The 26,164-nt window shown below is 40.3% G+C and overlaps 1 long non-coding RNA gene across 1 annotated transcript; it reads right to left on the bottom strand.

Moving 5' to 3' along the window:
• Nucleotides 1-19,154: 19,154 nt before the first annotated feature.
• LOC138819936 (uncharacterized) lies at nt 19,155-22,486 on the bottom strand. The gene is made up of 2 exons (XR_011369697.1): nt 22,172-22,486; nt 19,155-21,773 (listed from the first exon to the last, which is right to left on the bottom strand). It is a non-coding gene; the product is annotated as an uncharacterized lncRNA (long non-coding RNA).
• Nucleotides 22,487-26,164: the final 3,678 nt, after the last annotated feature.

Raw genomic sequence — 26,164 nt, 5'->3', positions numbered from 1 at the left:
AGAGCACCCCTGGAAGGGAGCTTAAATGCCCAAGCCAGGAACAGCGCCCCTGGGTCAAGACTAGCAACAGTAGAAGAAATTTGAACTGTGTCCCCCAGGCTGTATAACCTAGGTGGTATACACATCAGCACAGGCCTAATGAGTGCGCTCCAGGCTGCATAACCTAGGTGGTACACACATCAGCACAGGCCTAACTAGCGCTCTCCAGGCTGGGGCCGGAACCAGGCCCGGGGATCCGGCGCCTGAACAACACAACCAACTCCTCCCAATTGAAGTAAAAAGCTGAGCATACGCCTCAACAGAGGGGAGAAAACCAGGAAACAACACTCCCCAGCAAGCACGCCTGTGACAACAAAAGACCTGGAGGCCCAGGACAAGAGAAGCCCAAACCCCACCAAAACTCCACCCATATACCCTAGACTGGGAATTGGGCAACACAGGCTGCCAGCACCTGATAGTAAGCAGGAGCTCAGACTGTTAAGGCGGCTCAGCAATAGAGTGATAGTCTTGGATGTATGAGGCCCTGGATCTGATTCCTCAGCATCACAAAAGCAAAAAGGGTCAGAAGTGGTGCTGTGGCTCAAATGGTAGGGTGCCAGCCTTGAGCTGAAAAGCTGAGGGACAGCACCCAAACCTAGAGTTCAAGCCCACAACCAGCCCAAAACAAACAAACAAAAACACATCAGGAGCCCATAGCAGACTCCAGTATTTGGGAGAGTGCATCCAGAGCATCTGATCTTCACAAGAGCACCCGTAGGAGCAAACACAAGGAGTCTAGGCTGCTCAACCCTTCCAAAGGCGGGAACTGCAAGCAATCTACAGCAGAGAGCTGAGAATCCAGCTGGAAATAGGCTCCCAACAGAACCCAGATCAGGCACAGACTCTCTCTACCAATACAGAATCAGCAACCAAGCAAAGACAGACACACCAAAACAAAATTGAAGAGCAGTCTCCTGAACCTCCATGCGAAAATCACAGAAAAAAATCACAAGGTTTACCACCACCCAGGACAGCAAGCTCACCTCAAAAGCCAGCAGCCATGCAGGGGAGAGCCCCAGTGGGAGCAAAGCAGGAATGAAAGACAAAAGCTACATCCAAGGGTTGCTGGAGGCAATGACTCAAGAAATAAAGCGAGAAATTGATCAGAAATTGAAAGAGCACAAGGATGAACTATCCAAAGAGATACAGGGTATCAAACAAGAGATGCATGCAAAAATAGAAGCTGCACAAACCTCAGTAAGAAGTGAGATAAACGCCAAATTAGAGGTAATGCATACCTCATTGAGAGGTGAGATCAGTACTCTGAGAACCAACATTGAATCCATAAAGGGATCCATTTCCTCCATGCAAACCACAATAGAAGCCACTGTCAACAGAGTGAATGAAATGGAAGGTAGAGTGTCAGATACAGAAGACAGAATACACCAACTGGACCAAAAAGTGACAGATATGGAAAAATCACTCAAATTAAACCAAAGGGATATTCAAGAGCAAGCAGATAATGCTAAAAAATTTAACCTTCGCATAATTGGAGTGGACGAAGGTGAGGAATTCCAGAGCAAGGGAATGCAACACCTATTTAAAAATATAATCAATGAAAATTTTCCCCACCTCAAAAACGACCATCTTAACTACATCACAAAAGCTTATCGAACACCCAACAAGCAAGACCCCAGGAGAAACACTTCTAGACACATTATAGTAAAAATGATAGATCTGAATAATAAGGAAACAATCCTGCATGCAGCAAAAATGAAGAAGGAGCTATACTACAATGGGAAAAAAATAAGAATTACTGCAGATCTCTCCACACAAACAATGAATACAAGAAAAGCCTGGGAAAGCACCATACGAGCCCTGAGAGCCAATAACTGCCAACCCAAACTGATATACCCGGCAAAGCTAGCATTCACATTCGATGGAGAACTGAAAACTTTTAATAGCAAAGAAAAACTAAATGAATACATAAACATTAAGCCAGCATTACAAAGAATTCTAAGAGGGGGGACACAACCTGAAGAAAGCAACCAGGAACTGGGGACTGCCCCAAACAGGCGTTACTCAAAGTCTAACTGAGCAAGCACAGGAGGAAAGGAAAGAAGAAAAACTTACGAAAACGGAATGGCAAGGACAACAATGCATCTCTCTATACTTTCTCTTAATATAAATGGGCTGAATTCGCCAATTAAAAGAAAACGAACTGAGGACTGGATCAGAAAACAAGACCCATCCATCTGTTGCCTTCAGGAGACCCACCTCTCAGCCAAACATACAAACAAACTCAGCGTGAAGGGGTGGAAAAGGATCTACCAATCAAACGCCCCCAGTAAGAAAGCAGGTGTAGCTATCCTGATATCTGACAAAATAAACTTTTCATTAAAATCCGTACAGAAAGACAAGGACGGACACTACATATTAATAAAGGGAACAATCCAAGAGGAGGATATAACCATCATCAACTTATATGCCCCAAATATTGGTGCACCCAGATATGTCAAACAAATGCTCTCAAACTTACAGAATAAAATAGATCCCAATACGATAATACTAGGAGACTTTAACACACCACTCTCACCAAAGGACAGGTCTACCAACCAGAGGATTGGCAAAGAAGCTACCGAATTAAGAGAGGCCATACTTCAAGCGGAATTAACTGACATCTACCGAGTATTTCACCCTAAAACAACACAGTACACATTCTTCTCAGCAGCTCATGGAACTTTCTCCAAAATAGACCATATCATAGTTCATGCAAGGAACTTAAGCAAATAGAATGGTATCGACATAATCCCCTGTATCCTATCTGACCACAGTGGAATCAAGCTAGCTCTCAATAACAAAGCATACCGCAGAAATTTCTCTAATACATGGAAATTGAACAGCACACTCTTTAACAATGCCTGGATAACAGAAGAGATCAGAGAAGAAATAAAGCATTTCCTACAACTCAATGAAAATGAAAACACCTCACAAAGAAACTTGTGGGACACAGCAAAAGCAGTCCTGAGGGGCAAATTTATTGCCCTCAGTGCCCACATCAAGAGAATGGAGACAGACCAAGTAAATAATCTCATGTTGCAATTAAAACAGCTAGAAAAACAAGAAAAAATGGGACCTAAAGCTACTAGACGAAGCCAGATAACCAAATTAAAAGCAGAGATTAACCAATTAGAAAATCAGAAAACCATAACCAAAATAAACCAAACAAAAAGCTGGTTCTTTCAAAAAATAAACAAAATTGATGGCCCATTGGCTAGATTAATTAAAAAAAGAAGAGAGGAAACCCATATTAATAGGATTAGGGATGCCACAGGAAACATCACAACACGTACCCAAGATATCCAAACAATTCTAACAGACTACTTTCAAAAGCTATACTCTCTAAAGGAAGAAAATCGGGCAGAAATGGATGCATTTTTAGAGAAATACAAGTTGCCCAAACTGAGCAAAGAAGAAGTTAACCAATTAAATAAGCCAATATCCTATAATGAGATACAGGAAGCTATCAAAAGTCTTCCAACAAAAAAAAAGCCCAGGACCAGATGGATTCACAGCAGAATTCTATAAGAGCTTTAAACAAGAACTAATACCCATACTCCTCAAGCTCTTCAGAGAAACAGAGAAGGAGGGAGCTATCCCAAACTCATTCTACGAAGCCAATATCACACTCATCCCCAAACCAGGCAAAGACCCAACAAAAAAGGAGAATTACAGGCCAATCTCCTTGATGAACACATATGCAAAGATCCTTAACAAGATTCTAGCTAACAGAATCCAGAAACACATAAAAAAAAATAATTCACTATGACCAGGTAGGCTTCATCCCAGAGACACAGGGATAGTTTAACATACGTAAGTCAATAAATGTAATCCAACATATCAACAGAGCCAAGGTCAAGAATCACATGATTATCGCCACAGATGCAGAAAAGGCCTTTGACAAAATTCAACATTCATTCATGCTAAAAGCTCTGGAGAAAATAGGAATAGAAGGAACATTTCTAAAAACAATAAAAGCCATTTATGACAGACCAATAGCCAATATTATACTTAATGGGGAAAAGCTACAACCAATTCTCCTAAAATCAGGAACAAGGCAAGGATGCCCACTGTCTCCATTTCTCTTCAATATAGTCCTAGAACCCTTAGCCAGGGCAATAAGGCAAGAAAAAGACATTAAAGGGATCCGCATAGGGAAAGAAGAAGTTAAGCTATCCCTTTTTGCAGACGACATGATACTATACATCCACAATCCCAAAAACTCCATCCCCAAACTCTTAGAAATCATAAATCACTTCGGCAAAATAGCAGGATACAAAATAAACCCACAAAAATCAGTTGCCTTCCTATACACTGATAATGTACAGGAAGAGAGGGAAATAAAGGAGCAACCCCATTCACAATAACCTCCCGAAAAATAAAATATTTAGGAATTAACCTAACCAAAGATGTAAAAGAACTATTTAATGAGAACTATAAAAAGTTAAAGAAAGAAATTGCAGAAGACAGTAGGAAATGGAAAGACCTCCCATGCTCTTGGATAGGGCGACTTAATATAGTAAAGATGGTAATACTTCCAAAACTAATATACAAATTCAAGGCAATTCCTATTAAAATCCCAATGACGTACATCACTGAAATACAGAAAACAGTCCAAAAATTCATATGGAACAACAAAAGACCTAGAATAGCCAAAACAATTCTAGGGGATAAAGACAATATGGGAGGGCTATCCATGCCGAACTTCAAAATCTACTACAGAGCTATAATAACAAGGACAGCATGGTACTGGCACAAAAACAGACCCGAAGACCAATGGAACAGAATAGAAGATCCAGAAATAAATCCACAGGCCTACAGCCAGCTGATATTCGACAAAGGAGCCAAAGACATACAATGGAAGAAACACAGCCTCTTCAACCGCTGGTGCTGGGAAAACTGGGCAGCCACATGCAGAAAACTAAAAGTGGACCCCAGCCTATCACCATGCACCAACATCAACTCAAAATGGATTAAAGACCTTAACATTAAACCTGAATCTCTGAAACTACTGCAGGACAGAGTAGGAGAGACACTTGAACTAATAGGCACAGGAAGGAACTTCCTGAACAGAGTCCCAGGGTCACAACAAATTGGAGAGAGACTTGACAAATGGGACTACCTTAAAATAAAAAGCTTCTGCACAGATAAAGCTATCGCAACCAAGCTAGAAAGACAACCAACTAATTGGGAAAAAATATTTACCAGAAATATATCAGACTAGGGGTTAACATCCTGTATATACAGGGAACTCAAGAAACTAATCCCTCCCAAACCTAACAAACCAATTACTAAATGGGCAAGGGAACTAAAGAGGGACTTCTCAAATGAAGAAATAAAAATGGCAAAGAAACACATGAGGAAATGTTCATCATCCCTGGTGGTGAAGGAAATGCAAATAAAGACAACCCTGAGATACTACCTTACCCCAGTCAGAATGTCCCACATCCACAAATCAGCCAACGACAAATGCTGGAGGGGATGTGGAGAACGAGGAACGCTATTACACTGCTGGTGGGAATGTACACTCATACAACCACTTTGGAAAGCAGTCTGGAGGGTCCTTAGAAAGCTAAAGATTGACCTCCCTTACGACCCAGTCATACCACTTCTAGGCATCTACCCTGAACAACAGGAACCAATATACAAGGACACGTGCACCTCCATGTTTATTGCAGCACTGTTCGCAATAGCTAGGATATGGAAACAACCTAGATGCCCCACCACAGATGAATGGATCCAAAAATTGTGGTATCTATACACAATGGAATATTATGCAGCCATTAGAAATGACAAAATAATGGCATTTGCAGGGAAATGGATGGAGCTAGAAGGAATCATGTTGAGCGAGGTAAGCCAAGAACGAAGAGACAAACAGTACATGGTCTCCCTGATAAGTGGATGATAAATCCAAAATGTTAGGTGATATGACAAAACTAACAGGACTTAAGAAACAAAGAACTCCCACTCATCTGGTTGAACCACTACCAAATATCCCCATGCTGCTGATCACATATATTGTATATAACATGTGAGCACCGTTATATATTACAGACTGTGATAGACAATTTGCTCCAGGAAAGTTAGAATGAACTTGTGACTTTAAACGAGCATCATTATTCCACAATACTGTGAATTATCGGAAATTAAGTAATCACTTAATCACAATCAAAAAAAAAAAAGAACCTTGGGGAAGGGAGGGAGGGAGGGGATGGTAGGGGGAAAACAATGGAGGGGGTAACAATGCTCAAGAGGAAGTGTACTCATTACCTCACTCATGTAACTGTAACCCTCTGTATAGTATCTTTACAATAAAAAAATTTAAAAAAAAATAACCAAGGAAGAAGTGGAGCTGGTAATGTAATTCAAGAGGTAGAGTGTCAGCATGGTAAATGTAAAGGCACTCAAGTTAAATCCCACTACCATCAAAGCAAAACAAAATGCTGAAATTAAACAGTTGCTTAGGCTTGGGATTAAGAAAAAGGAGAAAGTATTACAGGTAGCAAGTAATATATATTTTCATTTAAGTATGTATTTACATACACATCTGAATGGCAAATATCCTATAAAAATTAAAAGACAAGAAAATTCACATCCCACCCAAAACCTCATTAAAAGGGAAAAAAAAACTCAGTGAAACATTTGCCTCTTACAAATCAGCACAAGATAAGGTTATTTTGTGAAACAATGATGAGGTTCAAATTTAGTTTTTCTAAATAGTGTCTATTTCTAAATAGTGTCCATTTTACTTGGATTTTTGTTATTAGGATTCTACTTTCTTTTATGGCAATATAACTTTCACAGCCAATAAGAAAAAAAACTGAGAATCTAATACTTAAGTTTTTAGATATGTGCAAATGTTTTGACAGATTTATTGGAATTTATATTATGTGTGTTTCCTTCATATATATGTAAATATTTATACAAACAGAAGAAGAAAAAGGGAAGGGTAAAGCGTTGAGAAAAAGAAAGGGAGAAAATAGTCAGACAGAGTCAGAGGATGTACTTTATCCTAGCTCTGTGTGTGTGTGTGTGTGTGCACATGCACACAAGTACATATTTGTTGTATGCTTCTCAATGTGTTGGAAAGTAGAAGAAAGATTAAGCATGCAAATTCAAGCACCTATATTCCCAGATGTCTTGTCTCAAGGGCAGTTGGAACTGACTGCAGCACATGAGGATCACAGCTAGGCATTTAATGCAGCATTTATGCGGAATTATACTTACGAAGAGCAGATTGAACTATTGAATCATCATACTGGGTAAAATCTACTAATTTCCCACATCTGCTCAAAGAAATTTGCATTTAGGTCACAGGCAGAAGCTAGCAGTCGTCTTCCCATATTGTAATCATTTTCTGCTAGAACTTTTCCAACATCCGCAACCAAACCAAGCCATCCTCCTTCCGGCACCTTCCACCCTTGCAGAAAATTCTACCTCTGCTCTCATTGCTGGGAATCTTGTAAGTGGCTTGCAAGAAAGTGACCAAGCCAAGCATTCACAACTGAAGCCAAAGCCAAAGAACGAGACACACTCAGGCTTGGTGCCAGTGGCTTGCATCTGTAATTCTAGCTCTTTGAGATTCTGAGACCTCAATGATTGTGGTTTCGCAAGAGTTTGGCTAAAAATGCCTGTGAAACTCCATCTGAAATTATCCAGCAAAATGCTGAATTGGAGGTGGGGCTCAAGTGGTAGAGTAACAGCCATAAGTGAGCAAGCCCAGGTCCTGAGTTTAACTCACAGTACCTAGAGGAGGGGAGGGGGAGGGTAAAGAGAGTGGGGGAAGGGAATAAGGGAGAGAAAGAGAGAGGAAGAGGTGAGAGAGGAGAGAAAGAGGCTTGCATAAGAGAAGTTTCCATAAGTTTTAGTAAAATTTTAAAAATATATATTAAATATGTACTCTAAATACATACAATTCAATGAAGGCATTTAAAGGACTAGAACTCGATTGAAGTGAAAGAATATGGAAAAATAGGTTTGTGCTGAATTTGATGTCACATTTAGTATAACAATAATACAAAACAGTGATGTTAGTTTTCCAGGACAGTTTTCCAGGATTATACTGAAATCACAGCTTATATCTAACTGAAAGCAAATAAAGACATTATTAAATATGAATAAACAAAAAATCTGTTTCAGATATTACTCATGTTCTCTGCTTGTATATTTACATATACCTCCTTGAATGTTGGAGGCTTTAAAAAATGCATAACACTTTATTTTTATAATTAACATGTATGTGTTACATTTAACTATGGAATGAAGATATCATTAAATGAAAATTAGAACATTTTTCTCATTTGACTCAGTAAATATTTCATAAGTTATACAATTACCTTGTTACTTTGCTGAGGAAAGTTTATTTAAGGGAAATGGGTATAGTAAGAAATGACACAGTTTGCAGATTTGGTAGAGAATTATGCAACAGTATTATTAAAGATGGACTTTTTGTATATATACACCACATTTTCTTGATCCATTCATCTACTGAGGGGCATCTGGGTTGGTTCCATATCTTAGCTATGGTAAATAATGCTGCAATACATATAGTTGTGCTGGTAGATTTAGTATGATCTTGTTTGTGATCATTGGGTAAATGCCCAAAATTGGGATTGCAGGGTTGTGGAACTCTATGTGGAGTCTTTATGCACAATGGAATTCTATGCCTCCATTAGAAAGAATGGCATTGCTCCATTTGTTAGGAAATGTAAAGACTTGGAAAAAATTATATTAAGGGAAGTAAGCCAGGCCCAAAGTAACATAGGTCCCATGGTTTCCCTTATTTGCACTAACTAGTATATGTCTGAGACAAGCAGAAACGGTCAGATAAGTTGATATAAGGCGAAATGAACCCAAAGATAATGACTCAAATAATTTTTTCTTTCTTGCTATTGTTTCTAACATATTTATAAGATGATTTCCTTGTTGCTTTGTATGTTCCTCCCCCACGGTATAACCCCTGCTTTCACTGTATTTGATGTTGGTATAATTTGTGGAGGAGAAGGGAAAAAACAAATTATTTAAATAGGCATACAGGTGGACCCATTGCAACAATGAGATGTACAAAATGTTATGTTGAAAAACGAACTTTACAACTTTGGCGCCAAGGGGTGGGGGTTGGGGATGTGTGGGAGGGAGATAGGATGGGATGGTAAGGGGAAACAAAGGAGGAGGCAACAATGCTTGATGAGAAATGTATTCATTACCTTGCTCATGTAATTGTAACCCCTCTGTATGGTATTTTCACAATAAAAAACAAAAAAAAAAAAGATGAACTTTTTAAATTAGAAAGACAGATTAGTACCCAGTGGTGGTTATAGTAAGATGCTTTATATTGATAGTTGAAAAATATTGTAATAGCATCCTAATGAGAAATACTAAGTTGTGCGTTCTTGAGAGTTTGAGGAGGAATGGGTTGAGTAATCAAAGGAATTAGAAGGTCTGGGTTGAGGCTATACCTGATTGAAGGAAGACCATTGGCAAAAGACAAAAATGCCAAACACTTCAATGAAACTAATCTCTAAAAAAAAGAGGTTACATAAGAGAAAAAAATAAGATTGAGACTCGAATAATTTAATTTTAGACATTTCAAATAAAAATTAAACTGAGCTAAAATGTCAATAAGAAATACTGTAGATGTATTCCTTTCTTTCTAGTTCTGAGATCTAAATGTCTGACACTAGCTTTTATACACAGATGAACTTGTTATGATAATTTATACACACACACACACACACACACACACACACACACACACACACACACACACACACACACACACACACACACACACACACACACACACACATATATATTGTTTAACCAGAGGGGAACATCAAGTGGTAAGAAATTTTGAGATACAGTATCAACTTTTGAAACTTTAAGTGCTATGCATGTTTTTCTGAGGCCATTACTTAGCTACTATTAAACATTTTTTAAATTAATGATTGGGGTGATGAACCAAAGTGTATCTTTATTAAATTTGCTGATGACACCGATTTGGTAGGACAATTAGCACATTTAAAAGCTGGTTTGAAATTCCAAATGACCTTGATGAGTTGGAGAGGTGCCTGGATATAAACAAGATGAAACTGATTAAGTTCATGTGCCATAATTCATTCAGTCTATTTCTCATTCACAGTAGCCAAACCACTATGCAACTCTGTTGTGAACTTTTAATGACAATGCTTTGAACCATCTGTCTTCATTGTACTGCAGTCACAGCAAAAGTGAAGTCAAGATTTTGGGGCATCCAGCTGGCTTTAAACCAAAGTTGTTAGACTAATCGAAGTGATTTCACTGCTAAGCATCTGTAAGACTCCAGCACTCAGGTTTAATCACTCAGCCAAAATCACATGGGTCAGGTCATTCTTTTTTCCCCACCCTGGGCTGGAAATATCAACCAAAAAATCTGTATGTTGAAGAAGCAAATGTCATGTCACTAGTCACTCATGTACATAAAAGCAAAAGGAAATAGGATTGAGGTTCAGCTCAGTGGGAGAGCCAATTGTCTAAGCCTTAGAAACTCATGGATTGGACCCTCAGTACCATCTAAATCTAAAAAAATAGTAACTCACAAAGAAATATTTAATTACAAAGTGACATTATGCTACATTAGAAACAGTTTTTGAGGATTTTTTTATAGCTGACTTATTTCTTCAAGATGCTTGAAAATGCATATGTGACTACTGTAGTTTAAGAAGTAAACATAAAGCCAGTTGCCAGTGTTTCACACCTACTAATTCTAGCTACTGAGATCTGAGGATCATGATTTGAAGCTGGCCCAGGCTGCATGGGGCATGAGACTCTCAACTCAAATTAACCACTCAAAATTTGGAAGTGGCACTGTTCCTTAAAATGATAGAGTGCTAGCCTTAGGCTCAAAGACATCTCCCAGGCCCTAAGTTCAAGCCTCACAACATACAACAACAACAACAACAACAACAACAGAAGTAGGCATGAATAAAAGAAAATAAAAATTTACTGCAAAAGTAACAATGATGTTGACACTTTGTTATTTAAATTTTAAGGTCATGGTATATAATAAACATCTTACATAAAATTTAAATTATGAAGACATAACATTTTAACAAATTTTCAGAAGTGTGTCAGTAGTCTGATACTCATCCATCTTTTATTTCCTGTAGCCAATTTATCTAAAGTTAAGAAGAAAAAAAATCTAAGAAAGGTAGGGTTGAGGGTGAGGGTGAGGGTTAAAATATGCATGAACTACAGGAAGAATGCAGGCTGGGTAATCAAGATTTGAGACTAAGCCCAGGGAAAATGTGTAAAATCCTATGGTAAAATAATTTCAAGGCCAAGTGAGATGAAAGTGTCCTCAACTGGTAGAGTGTCTGCCTACTAAGTACAAGGCCCAGAGTTCAAATGCCAGTACAAGCCTCCTCTCCCAAATGTTTGTGTGTGCGTGTGTGTGTATGTGTGTGTGAGAGAGAGAGAGAGAGAGAGAGAGAGAGAGAGAGAGAGAGAGAGAGAGAGAGAGAGAGAGAGAGAGAGGGAGGGAGGGAGGGAGGGAGAGAGGGGGAGAGAGAGAGAGAAAGGGAGACTGTTTTGTATAAAGAATACATACTGAATGAATATATATGTCTGCCTGTGGGGATGTCTGTGTGTGTGTTACTGGGGCTTAAACCCTTACCTTGCATATTCATGTAGTTTTTTGAGGCACATCTCAACTTCTGGCTTTTATCTGGTTAATTGGATCCTCACATCTCATATCTTAGCCTTCCTAGGGGGTAAGGATTATAGGTGTGAACCCAGATCCCAAATGAATATTTTTTGGTTCATCAAATTATATGTTGAAAACAAAGTAACATGTTGAAAGGAAATCATTCGAAAACAAATCCAGAGGGGGGAAATGGTTAATTAATAGTTAGTTAAAATAGGCCCTACACAACTCTATTCTAAGTTTTCTGAAATATGCCCATTGTCACTATTTCTTTCCTATGTACTTGGCATGCAGGAAAACCTATGTTTGCATGCTATAATATATCTGTATACATCCAGAAAAATCATAGCTTCCTCAGCTCCCATGTGTTAAATGTGTACAAATAAAGTACTTTTAACAATAAAACAATTAAGTTGATCAGATTTTGAGAAGTTATATGACAGTGAGGATGTGTTTTACAATGTCTGCCTTTCAGAAATGATACATTATTTGAGTAGTTTTGCTCCTCATAATTGCATCAAATGTTTAATTATATTATTTATACTTTTCTAAATCTAAAAGTATTAAAATGTACTGGGATACAATTTTTGAGCTATAAAAAATCTTCTAAAAGCCTAATGTACATTACTATAAATGATTTCTATCTTTCCTATCTTGTTTTACTGAGATTATAAATGATTTTCTTTCTCTTATTTTTCTCTCTTAATAAAGGAAGATAGACAACATAATAAACTAGCACAGCTAGGAAAACAATAACAACTAAAAACAATAATTCAATGTGGGATGATATTACCAAAGTGTAACTCCTAAGTGTATAGAGTAAACATCACTGTTTTTAACACTATGAAAACAAGCAGTCATGTTTCCTTATCTCCTAATAATAAGTTTCATCAACATCCTGAAAGGAGGGCTGGGATGTAGCTCAGTGGCAAAAGCACTTGCCTAGTAAGTGCAACGTCCTGGGTTCGATCCCCAGTACCAAAAAAAAAAAAAAAAAAAAAAAAAAAGACAAAAAACATCCTGAAAGGGACACATTTTTTTTTCTGCTTTGAGAAAGATAATTTGGTAGTACTGTCATAAAAATCAAATTTCCATCACAGTATCAGACTTTGTCACAAAATTTAAAGCACCATTTCCCATGAGACAAATGGAAATCCACTGTCAGGTTCTGTGTGTTTTCCTCCCCAGCTTTCTGTGATGCACTGACCCCAGGGAAATAGATACACTCTACTCAAAAGATTTACTCTAAACTAATAAATACCATCCTAGAATGGTCAAATGCAAAGCATTCTTTTATCCTTTTTCTGTTATTTTGTTTTTTCTCTATACCTGATTCATAAAATCTATGATATATTTGATGATATTGGAATGATTTAAAAAACATTTTAAGATGAAATTGTGGGCTTCAAAAATGCAAATGTCTTACAATATCAGCTAAGATTATTTAAATGATTTGCATCAAATAGTTACTCATTTTGGAAATCTTTTCACAAAACATAGTTTTACATCCATAAGTACTCCTTTGCTACAGAGTCCAAACTTCATTTTAATATCAAAGCTGAGATATTTGCTATGTACTTGCTCTTACATTTCATCTCCTGCATCTTTCTTCTTCCCATTTAATGAGCTGTGAGCTCCAGGAATCAATGACAATCCTCCAAGCAACAAACATGCTGTATCAAACCGGTGTTGCTTGGTTTGGAAGGCTTTTGATAGTACCTTCACGAAGCTGTCAATACCTTCAGATCGCTTCAGGATGATAGACATATTTAAGTAGCCAATTTATTTAAGAATTATGCAAGCTGTGCACTGGTGGCTCACAACTGTATTTCTAGCTATTCAGGAGGCTCATGGTTTGAAGCCATCCTGGGCAGGAATGTCCATGAAACTTTTAGCTCCAATTAACCACTAGAAAACCGGAAGTGGAGATGTGGCTCAAATGGTAGAGCTCTGAAAGATTAAAAAAAAAAGAAGGAAGGAAAGAAGGAAGGGAGGGAAGAAAGAAGGTAGGGAGAGAGGAAGGTAGGAAGGAAGGAAAGAGGGAGGGAGGGAGGGAGGGAGGAAAGGAAGGAAGAAAGGAAGGAAGGAAGGAAGCAAAGTAGTTAGGTTAGAATTCAAATAATCTATAATTCTAAACATGTTTGTAATACACCCATTCCAATGGTTTACAGGATCAAGGAAGGAAAAGATACTAGACACATGAAGAAATGTTCAACATCCCTAGCCATAAAAGAAATGCAAATAAAAACAACATTGAGATATCACCTCACTCCAGTTAGAACAGCAAAAATCAAGAACTCTAACAACAACAGATGCTGGAGGGCATGTGGACAGAAAGGAACCTTACTTCATTGTTGGTGGGAATGTAAACTTGTTCAACCACTTTGGAAAGCAGTATGGAGGTTCCTCAAAAGACTTCACATAGATCTCCCCTATGATCCAGCAATCCCACTTTTGGGCATTTACCCAAATGTTTACAAACAAGATCACACTAAAGCTACCAGCACAACTATGTTTATTGCAGCATTATTTACCATAGCTAAGATATGGAACCAACCCAGATGCCCCTCAGTAGATGAATGGATCAAGAAAATGTGGTATATATACACAATGGAATTCTATGCCTCCTTCAGAAAGAATGACATTTCCCCATTTGTTAGGAAATGGAAAGGTTTGGAAAAAATTATATTAAGTGAAGTAAGCCAGGCCCAAAGAAGCATAGGTCCCATGGTTTCCCTTATTTGCAATATCTAGTATAGGTATGAGTCAAGCGGAAAAGGTCAGATAATGTGATGTTAGGAAAATGAACCCTTAAATATGTATTTTAATGTCTTCGTTTCTTTCATGCATGTGTTTCTAACACATTTATAAGATTATTTCTTTGTTGCTTTGTATGTCCCTCCCCCACAGTGTAACCCCTGCTTTCACTATATTTGATGTCAGTATAACATGTGGAGGAGATGGGGACAAACAAGTCGTTTAAGGATTCAGGTGCACCTGTTGCAACAATGAGAAGTACAAAATGTCATGTCAAAACCAACTTTACAATGTCGGTGTGGGGGGGGGGGAGGGGGGTATAATTGGGTGGGGGGAGGGGGGAGGCTGGGAAGGGATGTGAAGGGTAAACAAAGGAAGAGGCTGCAATGCTTGGTAAGAAATGTATGCATTATCCTGCCCATGTAATTTTAGCCCCTCTGTACAGTATGTTCTCAAATAAAATAAAATAAAATTAAAAAAAAAAAAAGATACTAGCACAGTTAGAGGACAGGCTTTCAAATCTGACTTACAGTAAAACACCAATTCCCAAAGGCCAGAGAGCAGGGCCCTTGAAGGCTTCTGCTCCAGTGAACTGCCTCACTATTGTTAACCTAATGATAGCCTGAGGCTTTCCCAGAACCTGAGGGAGGCATTTTAATTAAACTCATTACTTTAACAGGCTGAGAAAAAGCCTGACTTCTTGTGTAACTCTGTAACAAATTTTTCAGTTTCCTGCCAATGCTGTCCTTGTAACCAATTAAGTTGCTTTTACAGCCTGCTTCTGTTTTGAACCTGTAATTCTGCCCCCTAATCTTGCAGACCTAGATCTCTGCACCCATTCTGCCTTTGTGAAACTTGTTCTTTTTTTTGGGGGGGGGATCCCGTTGTGGGGCCTGAACTCTGGGCCTGGGTGCTGTCCCTCAACTCTTCAGCTCAAGGGTATCACTCTACCACTTGAGCCACAGCGCCACTTCTGGCTTTTTTCTTATGTGGTACAGAGGAATTGAACCCAGGGCCTCATGCATGCAAGGCAAACACTCTACCACTGAGCCACCTTCCCCAGCCCATCTTCTCTATTCTTGAAATATACTGTTACATTGAAGAGTTCTTCCTGCTAACACAGCTATGGGATGGATCCTGAAAATGTCATTTGAACCCAGGGTTGGTTAATGATGTCTCTTTTATGCTTCTAGATGCTTAAGAAATCTACAAGTAACTTCTTATCACATAAGGCTTAGGAAGCAAATTTCTAAAAGTTTGACCTTTCAGAACCCTGAAGGACAGAAGGTTATTATCCTAGAGACTGAGAGCTGGGCAGATGGATTTGCTGCACTTAATCCCTTTGTTGCACTTAATTCTGGCTCAAATCCTAGTTTATTTCCTAGCTTGGTGCTCTTAATCTTAGCTACTCAGGAGCTGGACCTCTGCTTCTGGACCTCTGCCTTTAGTTCAGGGACCATGCACTGGCCATGGTCAGCCCTGCCAGTGTACTGGCATAGGTGACTTTGCCAAGATTTGTCGTAGGCCTCTCCAGCCCTTATGTCAGAGGTCTACATAAGCACACATTTTCCACTATTTATTTTTTTTTACTTTGCTCTCTGTTTTGTTTTGCTTTGTGCCACTGCAGGAGCTTGAACTCAGAGCATTGTCCTTTCATTTCTCCTGAAAGCCAGTACTTAACCATTGAACCACAGCTTCACTTCAGGCCTTTTTGTAGTTCATGGGAGGTAAGTGTCTCATGAACTTTCCTGTCCAGGCTGATTCCTAGTGGTGATCCTAAGCTCTCCTACCCCACCCCTGAAGAGCTAAAATGACAGGTAAAAGCCCCTGGGGCCAGGTGCTGGTGGCTCACACCTGTAATCCTAGCTACTCAGGAGGCTGAGTTCTGAGGATCTCGGTTCAAAGCCAGCCTGGACAAGAAAGTCTGCGGGATTCTTATATCCAGGTAACCATCAGAAAACCAGAAGTGGCTCAAGTGGTAGAGCACTAGCCTGGAGCTGAAGAGCTGAGGGACAGCTCCTAGGCCCAGAGTTCAAGCCTCATGACTGACAAAAAGAAAAAAAAAGCCCCTGAGGCCTGGCTGTCTTGTCTATGTTCATCAATATGTCTGTCTCTTTACATAACCATTAACCAATGTAACTTTGAAATTCATCTTACAAGTTTCATTTCATAGATATTTAGTAGAATTCATCAAGAAGTCAAATGTGGACCACAGTTCTTCTATTTTTAAAAGGATATCATGCATTAGTAATCAAAGACATACAGATGTTCTGAAATTTCTGAAGTCAGTTTTTGTAACCTCTAGACATTTTCCCATGGTGTTTAATGTTTGGAGCTATTGGTATTGTTTGTAGGATACCCAATGATGGTATGTCGTTCTTCATTCCTGTTCTTCATACTAGTTTTTCTTAATGCCTTTCTCCTTTTCGATAATGAGCTTATCTTTTTTTTTTTTTTCAAAATCCTTAGTATTTTTATTAGGTCTGTGAATGTTGCACGATCTCAGTGTATTTATTTTATTTTATTTTTTCTGGGTCTTCAATTCTTTTTTTTTAATTTTAATTTTTATTTTTTGTGAACATACTCTACAGAGGGGTTACAATTACATGGGCAAGATAATGAGTACATTTCTTATCAAGCATTGCAGCCTCCTCTTTGTTTTCCCTTTACATCCCTTCCTAGCCTCCCCCCACCCCTCCACCCAATCCCCCCCCCACACACCAAAGTTGTAAAGTTCATTTTTGACATGACAACTTGTACTTCTCATAATTGCATCGGGTCCACCTGTATCCTTAAATGACTTGTGTTTCCCCATCTCCTCCACAAATTATACTGACATCAAATATAGTGAAAGCAGGGGTTATACTGTGGGGGAGGGATATACAAAGCTACAAAGAAATAATCTTATAAATGAGTTAGAAACAAATGCATGAAAGAAAAAAACATTTGAATACATATCTAAGGGTTCATTTTCCTAACATCACATTATCTGACCTTTCCTGCTTGACTCATACATATACTAGATATTGCAAATAAGGGAAACCATGGGACCTATGTTTCTTTGGGCTTGGCTTACTTCACTTAATATAATTATTTCCAAGCCTTTATAGGAGAAACCCTAGGCCTCCTTGGCTCAGGCCGAAATTTTCTTAATAGAGAACTGGAAACACAACAAATCAAAGAAAGTTTGGACAAATGGGATTGCAAGAAGTTGCAGAGCTTCTTCATGGCAAAGGACATAGCTAGCAAAATCAATAGAAAGCCCACAGATTGGGAGAAGATCTTCACTAGCCATACAATGGACAAGGGTCTCATATCTAAAATATAGTTAGAACTCAAAAAATTAAATCCCCAAACAACAAATCCTCAAAGAAACAACTGCCCAATAAATAAGTAGGCTAAAGACTTGAAGGGAAACTTCTCTGAAGAAGAAAGAAGCATGGCCAATAGACACATGAAGAAATGCTCAACCTCCCTAGCCATAAAAGAAATCCAAATCAAAACAACATTGAGATACCACCTCACCACAGTTACAATGGCTATAAGAACTCTAACAACAACAGATGCTGGAGGGGATGTGGACAGAAGGGAACCTTACTTGATTGTTAGTGGAAGTGTAAACATGTTCAACCACTTTGGAAAGCAGTATGGAGGTTCCTGAAAAGACTTCACATAGAACTCCCCTATGACCCAGCAACCCCACTTTTACAAACAAGAGCTTATCTTAAGCCTTGCTAACTATTTACTCCACCTCTCGATCCCCACCACCTGCCTAACTAGGGCTTGAACTTATGACCTGAGTGCTGTCCCTCAGCTTACTCATTCAAGGATAACACTCTACCCCTTGGCCCACAGCTCCAATTCAAGCTTTCTGTGGTTAATTAGATATGAGTCTCATAGATTTTCCTGCTCAGTCTGGTGTCATACATGTCATATCTTAGCCTCCTGAGTATCTAAGATTGCAGGCATGAGCCACTGCCACCCAGTTACAAAGTCCTATTCATGACAGTGCCCATATAGAGATGTTGTTTAAACAACCGCAGATGGGAGCCGTTAAGTCTGAAACTTCAGGTGTTCATTGGGAATGATCCCTCATGCAGTGGACATGGGGATCTGGCCCTACTCATTGCCTCAAATCCCAGACCCAATGGGCAGCAAGAGGCTTGGGAGTTTACCACTGAAGTCACAAGTGTCTGTGTGAGAAGCCCTATGTGTTCCTGGCTTGTGCAGTTCCTGAGGTGTGAAGGGGAAGTAGACCCAGAATGTGGAAAGGAGTTAAACATGCTGTGGCCAGGCATGTGATCCTGGGATGGACACAGGGTCAGTAAGTCCAGTGGACACAACCTGAATGTCCTTAGCATGGCTGTTGGGCACGGTCTATGGTACCAAACTGTCAGCTGACAGCACTGTCCCCTCAGAAGTGTGGCCCAAGGAACACAACTCAGGAAGAGTAGGGATGGAATGGAGCTATTCCCAGGATGCCAGATGGTGTCTTGGAGGCTGAGGTATGTCCATGAATCATGGGTGGCCACTCAGCTGCACACAGGCATGCCCTAGCAAAGCACTTGCCACTATCCCTCCCACCATTGTTACTCCTCTTTTCCTTTCCCAATTGAAGGTGTTATACCCAAGTCCTAGAGATCCTCCAACAACCACTGAGAGACCAGGCAACCCGAACTGCAAAATGCAAGGTTTATTCAACAAGCCAAGGCTTGGGCCTCGTCCCATACCCGCAGAAGGCAAAAAACACAAAATTACAGCAATGCTATGGTTTAGGGACAAGTTCGATTGTGATCGGTCAGGGACCAGGTGTCTGCTTGAACCATCAAGGCAGACAACTCTTGTGGTTAATCTTCTGCTGACTGGGTCGCGAAACCATCTTGTTCTTGGGTGTTCTGCAATCTTTAAAAAACAGTTCTCAAAAATTTTGCACAAACATGTTATTATTCAGCTCATTTTTGCAACCTTTGCAACATTAACTCAGAACAGGAATTAGAGACTGACACAAGTCAACTTTAGAAGCTGTCACAATATGGCTTTAGTTTGGTTCTTACATTCCCCCCTTGAGTTTTGGCACAGTTATCAATCTTGATGACATTACATCTCAGTTTCAACATCAGATGTGTTTACAGGAGTATAGGTGTGTTGTACCATTAATTGTATTGTAACAATCTGTTTAGCAAGCAAGGCCCAACAGTAAGCAATAGCAGTAATATAAGCAAGGGTCCAATTAATGTAGAAATTAAGGTAGTTAACTAAGGAGAAAAATTAAACCATGATTCAAACGATCCTTGTCCAGCCTCTTACTTTTTCTTTCATTCTTCTAATCCTTCCCTAACTTTTGCCATGTTATTTTTTACTACCCCTGAGTGATTTACATAAAAACAGCATTCTTCTCCTAATGCAACTCATAGTCCACCTTGTTGTAAAAATAGTAAGTCTAGTCCTCTTCTATTCTGTAAGGCCACCTCTGTTAAAGAGGTTAAAGAATCTTGCAAGTGGGAAATTGAGCTTTCTATTCTTTTAATCTCATCTACTGATTCCCTCATGGCTGAATAATGCTGTTCCTGTCTTGTTAAAGCCGCTATTCCTGATCCTAACCCTCCAATGCTTGCACCTAACAGCAGGCTAATTGTAATAGCTGTGAAAGGCTCTCATTTATATCTATCTTTCTTAAATTTTGGAGCTTCATATAAACCTAAAAATTCCTCATTACTATGGTAAAAAAAAAGTCTTGGTAACAATCTTATCATCACACAATATTCCCCTGCATTCATTATAACTTATATGCACACAACTAGTTAGTCCAGATTGATTATACACCCACCATGTATTGCTAGGAGGGATCAAATATTTCATCTGTTCATTCCCCTTCTCAGGCTGTTTTATGATTTTGTTGGTTATCCAGTTCATATCCTGAGGTACTTCACCTATGCAGATCCCTTGACCTGTAACTCAGCCCATTGTTAATCCAACTTGACTAGTCCATCTGCACTCATTTTGGTTCACAGACCTCGTTACATTACCTACCACTGCTATCCCCTCATAATAAGGTGGAACAGTGTCATAGCATAGCCAACAAGAGTTAGTTAATTCTGAGGTAGAGGCATTTAATAATGCAAAGGAACCTATAACCAATTCTATTCGTGGATTTTTAGGCAATGCTAGTACTAGGTCCACTGGTTCTACTTTTCTGGGGGTGGCTGCCCTACTAATGTAGTGTGTTACTCTGTAACTATAGGGTAGTTACGTTTTCAGGTTGGGGTGGTGCAGGTGGGGCTTTCTCAGGCCGAATAGGCTGAATAACCTGGTTAGGGCCCACTGGGGCGATTCTAATGACTTCTTGTCTAAGGTTTATTCTGAAAATTAATCATGGTCATAATCATCCTTATGTAGCCTCAGTCCCCATGTCCTTCCTTGGGCCCAACCAAAATTGTTTCCCTTTCTCAGTAAACGTAATAGTTAGAGGATTACACCGGAATTCTTTGCACGGTCCATCTAGAATTGCTCCACAATTTTTTTCACCCTGATAGGTCCATTTTCTAGCCATAGTAATAAGGTCCCAGTTAGAGGACGGCTTCCAATGTCCATCTCCTGTGGTTTCACAACCCCATTCTTTGCAAAAATAGTCTTGTTCATAACCACACCTTTTTGCAAGATCTGGGCTCCTCCCATCCCTAGGACAGACATAGATAGGCCATCTCCCTAAGTAATATCTTCTGGCTGGGGTTGCACATCCTCCTGGCCTGTTGTCTAGTCCATGTGAGTTACAATGTCTTTTTGTTGCTGTACGAGTTGTTTGGCCATTGCATTCAGGCAGTTTGCTAGGGTCATAATGGTAGGGAATATCCCAACTCCCAATTGCTAAATCACATAAGTCTATTGTTAAGTCTGGCCACCAGGTATTAAGTGGGGCTTCTGTTGTTGCCACAGGGATAGGTTTGCCCATTTAGGATTCACCAGCCAACATAGTTGGTAAGGGGCAGAAGGGTTAATTCCCTTTACCACAGTGCTTATCAATAGTAGAATCAGTCCTTGGACAATCTTCTGATCTTCAATTTTAGTGGGTTGCTTGGGTGAGGCACACCCTCCATGCTGACACTGAAGATGCTGCTGGTCCTCCTCCTCAGGATTGAAGGGATCAGCTGGCTTGGCATGGGTGTGGTGGATCCATGCAGTTACTCCGTCCACCTTTAAAGCTGTAGGAGTGGTCAGAATCACCATGTATGGCCCTTTCCACCTGGGCTCCAGTGTCCTTGGGTGATGCCTTCTGACCAGGACTCAGTCCCCAGGCCTGAAAGAGTGAGGAGTGGGTATAGAAGCAGATTCATAAATGGCTTTTATCTTAGGACAGATTTCTCCTTGCACCTTCTGCAAGGACGGAACAGTGGTTATTAAGTCTCCATTACCTAGCTCAGCCAATAATTCTGATTGGAGACTAAGGATCATTGGAGGTGGATTGCCAATCATGATCTCAAAGGGAGTCAATCCTAACTGGTAAGGAGAGTTCCTAACTCTGAACAGGGCCAAGGGAGGAAGGGTCACCCAGTCTGCGCCAGTCTCCAAGGCTAATTTAGTCAAGGTCTCTTTTAGTGTCCGATTCATTCTTTCAACCTGTCCTGAACTCTGGGGTCTATAAGCACAGTGCAATTTCCAATCTGTCCCCAGTGCAGTGGCTATTCCCTGACTTACCTTGGATACAAAGGCTGTTCCATTGTCCGACCGTATTACTGCAGGAAACCCATATCTTGGGAGAATTTCCTCTACAATCTTCTTGGTCACTATTCCCGCAGTCTCTTGCTTGGTTCGGAAAGCCTCAGTCCATCCTGAAAAGATGTCTACAAACACTAGTAAATACTTATAACCAAACTTTCCTTTCTTAAGTTCAGTGAAAGCCACTTCCCTGGCCTAGTCACCCTTATTCGGCTTCCATTAACTTCCTCTCCCCTTCTGGCATTAGTTAGCTGACATGCTCTACATTTTTTAACAATGTCTTCTATTAGTCCATTTCCTTCTCTTATCTTGATTTTCGAGCCTCTTAGCAAGTCCTGCATCCTCCTGGTTCCCATGTGTGAGGCATGGAGAATTCTTTTTAACATCTGTAGTCCTAGAACTCGGAGAATTAAAAATTTTGCGTGAGCTAGGTGCCACCATCCATCTAGTTTTGGGGCCATAGGAAGGAAGTTTTGATGCCCATTCCTCTGCCTTTACTGGTAGCATTCTAGGTCCAGGATGTATGTGTCTGGCCACCAAGGTGATTAATTTTCCAGCTGCTGCTTGTCTAGCAGTCTGATCGGCCAATCTGTTGCCTTTCGCTGTGTTGGTGTCCCCTTTTTGATGCCCTGGACAGTGCATGATGGCCAGCTGTACTGGCTCCCACACAACTCTAAGCAGTCCCAAAAATCTCTTCCTTATTTTTAATAGATTTTCCCTCTGCTTTTAGCAGGCCTCTTTCTTGATATATAGTTCCCTGTATATGGGTTGTTGCAAAAGCATACCGACTGTCTGTGTAGACATTCATTCTTTTCCGTCCAGCCACGTTTAAGGCTTTTGTTAATGCTACTAGCTCCACTCACTGGGCTGAGGTCCCTCTGGGCAATGCTTCGGCCCATACTGCCTGATCTTCCGTGGTCACTGCAGCTCCCGCATATCTGTGTCCATCCCTGATGAAACTGCTTCCATCGGTGTACCGGGTCAGGTCAGGATTCTGCAGTGGTTGGTCTTGTAGGTCTGCTCTGGTCCCATGGACATGAGCTAGTATTTCCTCACATTGATGTAGCGGCTGCTCGTAGTCAGGATCTTGCAGTAGAGTAGCTGGGTTGAGGGAAGTTGGCATGCAAAAGGTTAAGTGTCCTGAGTTGAGCAGGAAAGCCTGATAATGGGTCATCGTCTCATTGCTTACCCATCTATCAGGTGGTTGCTTAAGAACTCCTTCCAGAGCATGGGGAGTGGCCACAGTCAGGGGCTGTCCCAGCGTTATTTTTGTGGCATCTTTAACCAGGAGAGCCACTGCTGTTATTATTCTTAAGCATGGTGGCCATCCAGTTGCCACAGTGTCCAGCCTTTTTGATAAATAGGATACAGGCCTTTTCCATGGTCCCAGCTTCTGGGTTAGCACTCCCTTAGCCACTCCCTCCTTTTCATCCACAAAAAAGGGTAAAAGGTTTATATACATCTGGCAAGGCCAATGCTAGGGCCTGCAAGAGGAGTCGTTTCCGAAGTTCAAAGGCCTGCTGTTGTGCATCAATCCAAATAAAGTTATTTTCTTTTAGTTTTGTGGCCTCATACAGGGGATGGGCTATTTCTGCAAAGCCTGGTATCCAGTCTGCAGAATCCTGCAGTCCCCAGAAACTCCCTCACTTGCTTTGGAGTTTTTGGAGAGGGTATCTTTAACACAGTCTCTTTCCTTGCCTCAGTCAGCCACCTCTGCCCATCTCTGAGGATATATCCCAAATACTGTATTTCTGGTTTACAAAGCTGGGCTTTCTTAGCCGATGCCCGATACCCCAGCCCTTCCAGAGTTTGTAACAGATTGGCAGTTCCTTCTCTGCATTCTAATTTGGTCTTAGTGGCTATCAGTAGATCATCAACATACTGCAACAGACTCACCCCTGGGTTCCTTTCCCGATACTCATGTAGGTTTTCATGAAGTGCTTCATCAGAGTAGGGAAATTTTTGAATCCCTGGGGAAGTCTAGTCCAGATTAGCTGTCCACTGATGCCTCCCTCAGGATCATACCACTCAAATGCAAACAATACCTGTCTTTTCAGGGCCAGGGGAAGGCTGAAAAAGGCATCTTTTAAGTCCAGGACTGAATACCATTTCCTATCCAGAGGTAAGGAACTCAGCAAAGTATAAGGATTTGGCACAGTTGAATGAATGTCCATTACTCTTTTATTTACTTCTCTCATGTCCTGAACTGGCCTATAATTGGAGCTGTTGGGCTTCTGAAGGCGCAGTAAAGGTGTGTTTCAGGCTGATTGCGTCTGTATGACTCCTTTTATCAACCTGCGTATATGTGGAATTATGACTTTTCAGGCATCAATGGACATAGGATACTGCTTTATTTAAACTGGGTCTGCTCCTGATTTCAGCACTTTGGGGGACTCTGTATGACATCTGGGTAAGGACTAAATCTAGAACTCATTTGAGCAAATCTGTTCTGATTCTGGAGGTGTCCAGAGGTCAGACTACAGATGAATGCCCACCATTATGAATATTATCCATGTTGACCCCATTATCATTGGACTGCAAATATAATATCCAGTGCCTCAGGCAAATGGAAATCTCTTGGAGGAGTGGTCAGTTGGAGCCTCCTATTTTCCCCCAAACACTCATCATTTTGGTCATCCCAACATGTGAGAATAAATGTGCTCATTTATTCTACAATTCGATCTGAAATAGCTATTACCTGCCAGGATCCAGACTCCATTCCCGTATCCTCCTCCTTGCCTCCATGACATGAATCTCTTCTTGTGTAAAACTGCCTCTCTGTGCCTGTATGGAAATTGGAGATTGTAAGGGTTTATGTATAAAACTTAAAGGGGTGAAAGGATCCAAGAGTTGGCATATAAAACACAATTGTTAGGCATCAGTGGCTAACATCTGTAATCCTAGCTATGCAGGAGGCAGAGATATTGAGGGTCATGGTTCAAAGCCAGTCTAAGCCAAAAATTAGAGAGAATCTTATCTCCAATGCACCAACACAAAGATAGAAGTAGAGGTCTGCCTTAAGTGGTAGAACACCAGCTTTGAGCAAAAGAGCTAAAGGACAGTAAGCAGACCCTGAGATCAAGCTCCAGGATCAGCAAAAAAAAGGTTGAAAAATTTCATAATAAAAAATACTTGGGGGAAAAAAGAAGAAAAACCATTCCACACGTCTTCCCTAACTTAGGGGAGTTGTGCCCCAAACCATGCTGACAATTGATTCTGAAGCATGAATAAAAACAAGAACTCAGAGTAGATAAGGAAACCTGAGGTTGCTGAGACTCTAGCATTTCTTTCCTTCTGTCTTATTTTTTTTGTCATCGTGGGGTTTCAACTCTGAACCTGGGTGCTGTCCCTCAGCTTTTCAGCTCAAGGCAAGCGCTCTACCACTTGAGCCACAGCACCACTTCTGGTTTTCTGAGTAGTTTATTGGAGATAAGAGTCTCAAGGACTTTCCTGCCTGGGCTGGCTTTGAACTGAGATCCTCAGATCTCAGCCACCTGAGTAGCTAGGATTACAGGTGTGAACCACCAGCGCTGGGCTTAGCATTTTTTTCTAATTGGAATACCAAAGCAGAGATAGCCACATTTTCTAGCAAGATATGAGAAATTGTTTTCTGCAGAACCCAAACATCTCACAGAGAAAAGACTTCAAGAAGAAAATACCCCTCAGAATTCTCCTAAGTCAGCCCAACCAATCATCATAAAATGCAAACATACATGCACACAAAAAGGTCTGGATGAACCCTGTCATTGGTACCCATGCTTAAATGAAAGCAGACAACCAAAGAAGATTGATGTAAGAGAAAAGAACGACAACAGAAAAAGAGAAGATAGGAAACATACTTTGGAGGTGTCAGAGGTGAGAGGAGAGAGGAACAAATGCTATTCAGGAAGATGAAAAACTGAAAGAGAAAAACAAAATCTGTCCTTAGCCTGTGAGAGAGAGCAGCCAGAGACACTGAATCCATAAAGTTAA

Source organism: Dipodomys merriami, unplaced genomic scaffold (genome assembly GCF_024711535.1).
Source record: "Dipodomys merriami isolate MVZ:Mamm:240054 unplaced genomic scaffold, mDipMer1.0.p SCAF_828, whole genome shotgun sequence".
In the NCBI taxonomy this organism is placed as follows: Eukaryota; Metazoa; Chordata; class Mammalia; order Rodentia; family Heteromyidae; genus Dipodomys; species Dipodomys merriami.
The sequence above is the reverse complement of the archived record's forward strand: the minus strand, read 5'-3'. Positions and strand labels throughout refer to the sequence as shown.